Source organism: Lemur catta, chromosome 7 (assembly GCF_020740605.2).
Source record: "Lemur catta isolate mLemCat1 chromosome 7, mLemCat1.pri, whole genome shotgun sequence".
Classification (NCBI taxonomy): domain Eukaryota; kingdom Metazoa; phylum Chordata; class Mammalia; order Primates; family Lemuridae; genus Lemur; species Lemur catta.
The window spans coordinates 59,660,200-59,667,234 of record NC_059134.1 but is presented as its reverse complement, the minus strand read 5'-3'; the positions used below and the strand labels follow the sequence as shown (position 1 = coordinate 59,667,234).

Sequence of the window (7,035 nt, the reverse complement as noted above, 5' to 3'; positions counted from 1 at the left end):
TATATATTATATCATGTTTCAAGTTACTGCCACCTTTACCAAGGTTCTTATTACTTTTCTCTAATGTTTGATATGATTAGCCAATTTCCCTCCTTTCTTTAGCTGATAATTTTTTCATTTTTCCTCCAACATTGATTTAAAAACTGTGGAACCAAACCACATGTTTTAATTATAGTTTTGTCCCCCAATTTATAAGCCTCCAGTTTATTTTCTCTATTAACCCTCAGCTGTAGCATTGCTGGGCTCCCAACTGTGCATGTCCAGATGATCTGACCTGTAAGCATTACTCACATAAGTGCCAGCCTTCCCAGAGTAGCCTTCCTCTCAAAGAGAGTACCAAACACGAAGGGTAGCATATGGACAAATAGTGTTGCTCAAGGTTTCACTTAAATTTCTCCTCTAGTTTTCTCCATTTGAGCCTTAAAATTTAAATCTATTTTCTTTCCCCTTTACATTAATATTTTCCCTTTTACTTGATGCTTACAAATGGTTTGTTTTGGTTTTAGTTGTTTAGAACAGAACTCCATTTTCTCAAAGATCCTAGGATATGTATCTTTTACTCCCCTTCCTAATCCTCCCAATATGCTTATAACATTGGGATTTATTTATTTATTACTTCTGTAACTTTAAATGCTAACTTACACGTTTATTACTTGTTTCATTACCTGTAGACTATGTCTCTTGACCCCAAGTGGTTTTTCGTTATTGTTGTTTGTTTGTTTTTTTAGAGACAGCCTCTCACTCTATTGCCCAGGCTGGAGTGCAGTGGCAACATCATAGCTCACTGCAACCTCCAACTCCTGGGCTCAAGCAATCCTCCTATCCGAGCCTCCCGAGTAGCTGGGACTATAGACGTGCACCACCATGCCCAGCTAATTTAAAAAAAAAAAATTTTTTTTTTTGTAGAGATGGGGTATCCCTGGCTGGTCTTGGACTCCTGGCTTCAAGCAGTTCTCCCATCTCAGCCTCCCAAAGTGCTGGGATTATAGACATGAGCCAGAGCATCTAGCCTCTTGACCCCAAGTTTGAAAGATATTCATGCTCTTGTTCTCTATTTACTTTTCCTTCTACTTTCCACCTCTGTTTCTATCATCTGTACTTTTTCTATTGTCAAGGTTAAAAACACTGATATTCTCTTCTGTTGCCATGATACAGTCTATTCAATCAAAAAGTTGAAAATCAATATGCAAATGCATAAAGTCTGTGTCAGTTAAGAATATTTCTGTTATACACAGGAGAAAACCCAACCCAAACTCACTTAAGCAAAAAGTAGATTTACAAGCTCACATAGCAGAAAAGTCCCAGATTAGGGCTGGCTACAGGCGTGATTTAAGCAGGAACTTGTAAAATATAATCAGGACACGGGTCTTCTCTATCTTTTGGCTCTGCTCCCCACTGCGTGATAGTTTCATTCTCAGAGAGGGTTTCTCTTCCCTGTGGTTTTGATCTGGCTGCCAGCAACTTCGGGGGCTACATCATTCCAGGTTCATGTCCAGCAGGAAAGAGTGAAAATCTTTTTCTCACCGTTTCCAGCTGAAGTCCTAAGACTCCCTGTGATTGGACATTTTAGGGCAAATGTTGCCTCTTAGCCAATCAGGTCGCTAGTGAGTGCTTTGTATTGTTGAGCTTAAGCCTGGCTTACATGGGCCACCCTCAGCCTTGAAAGCAGAACCCCACTTAAATCAAATGGCTGATTGAAGAAGGGCTTTGAGCTAGTTGGGAAATAGATATCATATAATATTTTATTTCCTTATAATTTCTCTGGCTCTCCCAGGCAACAGCTTCCTTCAACCCCAAAGCAAAGCCCATCTCCTCTCCCCTCAGGAATGTCAATTCTCATAAACAGACCCTTGGGTGGGAGTTTCAGGCCACACACCTTCAATTTCTGAAAAGGCTCTTCAGGGACAGCCAATTCCTGAGAACTTCCTGGAAAAGATACAGAGAAAAGGAGAGAATTGTAGGGCACATTCATCAGGGAGGGATTTTGAAGCAATTTTTTAAAAACAGAAGACAATGGTTTTCTAGAAAGGAACATGGCTTTCATCTGCTCCTTAAGTTTCTCCAAATTCTCAAGGATATCAAATCTCTTGAATCCATGTTCTCCAGCTCCATCCCTGCTGGAGTTCCCCATGCTCTGGCTCCAGATGTCTGGTAATATTTCATTGTTTATTTTTCAGATGTCTAGTAATACTTAGTGATTTATTTTTAAGAATGAACCATAAAGACCTGACTGTATGAACATGTACTGGGCTTGTTTATTGGGTGGATTCGCTCTAGGCTGATCCAGTAACTAGCCAGCCACAGTGCCAACATTAGAGAAGCATGTTCTAAATATCTGTTTGAGAGGCAGATACCTGCCTGCTGGGCTTTCTGTGTGCAGGTGGGGCAGGAGAGGGTGCAGTGTTCTGTCTGTAGAACGATGTATTTCCCAGTTTCCATGTGCAAGTCTTCTTTCTTCCTGTGGCTGTCCCAGTGTTTCTGAGTATTGAGGCTTTCTTGGGTTCACAACCCTGTCCCCTACCGTCCCCTTGCACATTCCAGGCTGCAGCTTCCTGCACCTGCTTCATCTGTAACTACTTCTCTATAGAGCCACTTTCTTTCACTTAGAAATATGTTGAAATTTCTCTTACACTGATCTCCTCTCTCTCATTTTCTCTTTGCTGTGGGTTTATATATTTCTAAATTTTCTATCATGAAAAGGGTTCTTAAGTGGGAAAAGACACAAACACATGTTTTGTATACTGAACCAGAAGTCAAAAGATTTCTTTAGGCCAGGTGTGGTGGCTCATGCCTGTAATCCTAGCACTCTGGGAGGCCGAGGCGGGAGGATTGCTTGAGGTCAGGAGTTTGAGACCAGCCTGAGCAAGAGCAAGACCCCGTCTCTACCAAAGATAGAAAGAAATTACCTGGACAACTAAAAATATGTATAGAAAAAATTAGCCGGGCATGGTGGCGCATGCCTGTAGTCCCAGCTACTCCGGAGGCTGAGGCAGTAGGATTGCTTGAGCCCAGGAGTTTGAGGTTGCTGTGAGCTAGGCTGATGCCACGGCACTCTAGCCTGGGAAACAGAACCAGACACTGTCTCAAAAAAAAAAAAAATTATTCTATTGTGTATAAGGACTAAAAGAAGAAAAGTAGAGAAAGACTCCAACCATTTAGTACCACCTGACTTCTTAGATGGAAGCCCTGTGCATGCTTCACGCCAAGATGGATGTGACTTATCGCGGGCAAGCTGTTAGGGGCTACTCCTGGGCCATGGCTCAGCTCTGGAGGTCTTCGTTTTCCCTGTCCTGGAGAAACCCATGGAAGGGTTGAGAGGGAGGGATATGCCTAATGGAATGGATGCAATGTAAATAGCATTGGCCTGAGTTGTGACCAGGGCTCAGATACCTTGCAGGATCCCCTCTACTCTATGTTCCACTCTTCCATCCCACCCCTGCTACTCCTGAGCATTCAGCGGGACCTGCCTCTCACTGGGCTTTCTTTCTCACAGCTTTTCCATCAGACAGGGAGAACTTATCATTCACTGGCTTATTTCTCTTAAGGTTTAGTCAAGGTCTGATACTCATTGGGCTCAATGACTTAATTTTGCTTAGGGACACAAGTTTAATAAATTAGCATATGCTTCTGACTGTATCATGTTGGTGAGTACAAAAAAACTTTTTTTCATTCTTGATATATTCTGGGCCAAAACATGCTAATTATTTAAATTCAGGACATTACCTCTATATTAACGAAGAGGAAAAGTATCTGAAGAAGAGATTTCCCTACATAGGATGAAACTGGCTTCACCTTTTGAATGCAAACCCTCAAATGTAGATGGCCACAAACAGAACTTTATGAAATACTCTGAATTTAAGCAGAGTGGGTGTTTGCCATAGACAGCTGTTGTTTGCCACTGTTACTTGCCACAGTGTGAGATGTTTGCTGAGTCAATGAGTATTGGGCTAGAATGGTTTGAATACTTTTCGCTCAAGTCAGTATTCATTCTAGAGACTAGAATAGACAGAGACTCATTATGCAGGTAGCATTAAGTACCATAAGGTGTAGGGAGATGGGGTTTAAGAAGCTGAAAAATAGGCCAGGCGCGGTGGCTCACGCCTGTAATCCTAGCACTCTGGGAGGCCGAGGCGGGTGGATTGCTCAAGGTCAGGAGTTCGAGACCAGCCTCAGCAAGAGCAAGACTCTGTCTCTACTAAAAAAAAAAAGTAGAAAGAAATTATCTGGCCAACTAAAATATATATATAGAAAAAATTAGCCGGGCATGGTGGCGCATGCCTGTAGTCCCAGCTACTCGGGAGGCTGAGGCAGGAGGATTGCTTAAGCGCAGGAGTTTGAGGTTGCTGTGAGCTAGGCTGACGCCACAGCACTCACTCTAGCCCGGGCAACAGAGCGAGACTGTGTCTCAAAACTGAAAAATAGAGGAAACCTGTTGTTGAGTGTTTGGAAAAGGTGGGAGAGCAATCATTAGAGTTTACCTACTTTCAGTTCTCTCTAAAGTTGACTCTGGTTCTGAATTCATTTAAAAGGTCACCGTACAGGATGTTCACAGAATATTATTTTTAACAGTGGAAAACGAGAAACAGTATGAATGCCTAATGCTAGAAAAACAGTTACTGGATGGAATAATAATGTAGTCTTTTTAAAAATAGACTTAATTTTTAGAACAGTTTTAGATATACAGAAAAATTGGGGTGATAGTACAGAGAGTTCCCAGATACCCCACACCCAGTTTCCTCTATTATTGACGTCTTATAGCTGTATAGTACTTTTGTTACAATTAATGAACAAATATCGACACCTTATTAACTAAAGTTCATACTTTATTCAAATTTTCTTATATATTTATTTTAATTAAACAATGATTTTATTGCTTGAGTTCATAGGTACATTTATGCAACCAGGGCAGAGGCTGTGGATGACTCACACTTCCAATTGGGAGGAAGAACTCGCTTGGTCTTGTAATATCAAGCCAATCGATGAATTCGATTCTATCGGAATCAGACGGAATTTAGCATCCTTATCCTTTCCTATTCCTCTCAAGATGCTTTCGAATAGCAACCGCTTTCTTAGTTAAATGGTAGAGGTCCTCAGGAAGATCAAGAGCGAGTGCTTCAGACTTAGGGATTCTCAAGGTTTTATTTCCTGTCACAAAACATACTTGTGCAATGCCATGTGAGTCCCTCAGGATCACGCCGATCTGTGAGGGTGTCAGCCCCTTCTTGGCCAGTTTGTAAATCTGCTCTGTCAAAGGCAACTTCAGCCAAGTGGGGACACTGCAGCGAAAGGGCAAAGCCAACTGGGACAGGCACTTCCTGGGAGCATGCATGCGACCCATGATGGTGGAGATCAGGCAGCTAAAAAAGCCAGATCTTTCTTAGTTTTTACCGAATGTTCTTTCTGTTTCAGAATCCCATCCAGGATACTATATCACCTTTAGTTGTCACATCTCCTTAGAATCCATTTGACTGCGGCAGTAGTTATAATGTTGTCTTTTTAATAATGAATCTGATAAAAATATATGAGTATATTTATACATAGGAATAAACACTAAAAGGAAACATAGGCCAGGTGCAGTGGCTCACACCTGTAATCCCAGCACTTTGGGAGGCCGAGGTGGGAGGATCAATAGAGGCCAGGAATTGGAGGCTGCAGTGAACTATAACTGTGCCACTGCACTTCAGCCTTGGTGACAGAGCAATACCCTGTCTCAATAAAAGAAAAAAAAAAAAAAGAAGGAAACATAAAGAAATAATACTGTGTTGAGTAATATGGTTATGGTTGAAATACATATTTACATTATTTGTTTTTATCATATTCTAATGTTGGTTCAATTATAAATTCTGAACTCTTCACCTTTACTTCTCCCCATACCATGTTTATATAATTTTTGACTCACAGATAAACAGCCTATAGACATCAACTCCAACACAGCAGGTGGGAACCCACAAGGAGGCCTCTGTAGCCTCATGTGAGGTTTGGTTGGGCTCTGAGCTGTGAGTAGAATGCCACTTCTTCTGGACTCTTTATCTCCCCATCCCATCATTTTGAGACTGAAATAAAACAGGTATTTAGTCTTCAAGTTTAGACAGGGAAGAGTCTTCTCAATTTCTCAGCCTAGAAATCTAATTCTTTTTTTTTTTTTTTAAGATGGGTCTCACTCTATCACCCATGCTGGGATACAGTGGCTCGATCATGGCTGACTGTAGTCTCAAACTCCTGATCTCCAACAATCCTCCCACCTCAGCCTCCCCAGTAGCTAGGACTACAGGTGCACTCCACCACACCTAGCTAATTTTTTAGAAAACTTGTTTTGTAGAGACAGGTCTTGCTATGTCGCCCAGGCTGGTCTTGAACTCCTGGGTTCAAGTGATTCTCCCACCTCAGCTTCCCAAAGTTCTGAGATTACAGGCCTGAACAACTGTGCCCAGCCTTTAGAAATCTAATGCTTTAGTAGGTTGCAAGATTTCTTGATCTAGTTAGAGAATAATCACCATGTGGTTCTTTATTTCTCTCTCTTAGGCAGCGTTTCCCTTTCTTCAGCATCAAAGTGCTCCTCGCCTCACTGCGTGCCATATAGAACTGATTCATGTGCACAGGTGAGTGTAAGGGAGTTTTCAGCCTATTCTGCCCAGGCTCTGGGTAGACTCTGCTACCAGAGAAATAGGAAGGATGCAGAGAAGAGGGGAGAACAGAGCAGGCTTTCTGGAATTTGAAGGGTTTTGAAACCATTTCAGGGAAGTGGAAGGCCTTAGTGGCAGAGAGTGGCCAGATGGTCACCAAACTTCTTTCCTCTTCTTCCTGGGAACACAACTGCTATACATTTCCCAGTTTCCTTGCAGGTGGGTGTGCTCATAGGACTGAGCCCTAGTCAGCAGAATTTGGGCAGAAGTGATATACGCCACTTCTAGGTCTAGCCCATAAAATCTTCTCACCTGAGGAACGTTGGTCAAAGAGAAACAATCATGGTCACCAGCCCACACCTTAACTGCTCAGCACACATACCCGTCTTCTCCTATGTACAATCCCAAATCC

At 42.1% G+C, this 7,035-nt stretch overlaps 1 pseudogene; it reads right to left on the bottom strand.

Moving 5' to 3' along the window:
* Positions 1-4,892: 4,892 nt before the first annotated feature.
* On the bottom strand, positions 4,893-5,338 carry LOC123641073 (annotated as a pseudogene).
* Positions 5,339-7,035: the final 1,697 nt, after the last annotated feature.